We start from the raw sequence: 1,231 nt of genomic DNA on the forward strand, positions 1-1,231 counted from the left end.
TCTGAGGTGACGTCACAGTTTCTAAGGGAGACACTCCCCTCATTTACATACTTATACGTAACATTCACTTTTTTCTTGTTTATCTGGTAGCTTAATTCCCGACAATATTTTGTTAACCTTTTACAGTCTTTTTGTGAACAATTATCGGGATGTTTCCTTTAAGGTTTAACAAGTTTCCTAAAACTCTGTGGGGTCTTTCCCCCCTTTCAGTGCGGGCTTACTATATGCCGCTGGGGCGTGCACGTGAGTGCAGTTGCTAGCTATGGCGCTTTCTTTTTTTCGTCGGTGAGTTGGTTTTATCTTCTCTTTTTAACTTTCTAAGGTGACGGGTGAGGAAACCTTCGTCTTAACTAAACATAAGCCCCAAACAAAATATAATAAAAGCAAAAGAAAAGCAAAGTAAAAATAACACTCGGACTTGGTTCCTTACACCTACTTCCTATGGCATCCATGATGTTATATTTTTCCCAAAATTGCACAAAACAAACATGGATTTTAGGAAAGTATAGTGCTACGACAAATTGCCACCTTTTGCCAATTGGTTTGTGTTTGGGAATAATTGTATTATATAGGAATCAATGAAAAGCCGCATTATTTTGAGCGTTTTTTTAGGCGTAAAGAAGACCGCGTTATATTGAATCAGCGTTAAGCGGGGTCTTACTGTACTAATCTAAATGTTTATTTGCTCTGATTGATTTTATTTTTAGTTTGGTATCATTTAAATATGAAGCTTTTTATTTTTGCTGTATCAGGAATATGACTTCAGTGGGTTAAACAAATATTATGTTTAACTAACTTTTATATTATGACAATTGAATTTGTTTTGAAATTTGAAATATATATATATATATATTTCAATTTTTGATGTTTCGAAAATTTCAATTTTCATGTTGTACGAGGGTTGTACCCATTTCTCGAACAGTGTCAGAGTGAATCCGTGCTATAAAAGTACTGTGTTATACGGGGGATGGTACCAAGTCTCGAACCATGTTAGAGTGAATCCGTGCTATAGAAGTGCCGTGTTATACGGGGGTTACCTGTATATATTTCCTATATTATGTTATATTATGACAATTGAATTTGTTTTGAAATTTGAAATATATATATATATATATTTGAATTTGTTTATACAACTTTAATTTTGTAAACTTTGTATAAACTTTGTTTATACAACTTTTATTTAACTTTAAAACAAATTATATTTGTTTGAATTATACAATTGAATTTGTTT

This window comes from Centruroides sculpturatus, unplaced genomic scaffold (assembly GCF_000671375.1).
Source record: "Centruroides sculpturatus isolate CEXI.00-Female unplaced genomic scaffold, Cexi_2.0 scaffold165, whole genome shotgun sequence".
In the NCBI taxonomy this organism is placed as follows: domain Eukaryota; kingdom Metazoa; phylum Arthropoda; class Arachnida; order Scorpiones; family Buthidae; genus Centruroides; species Centruroides sculpturatus.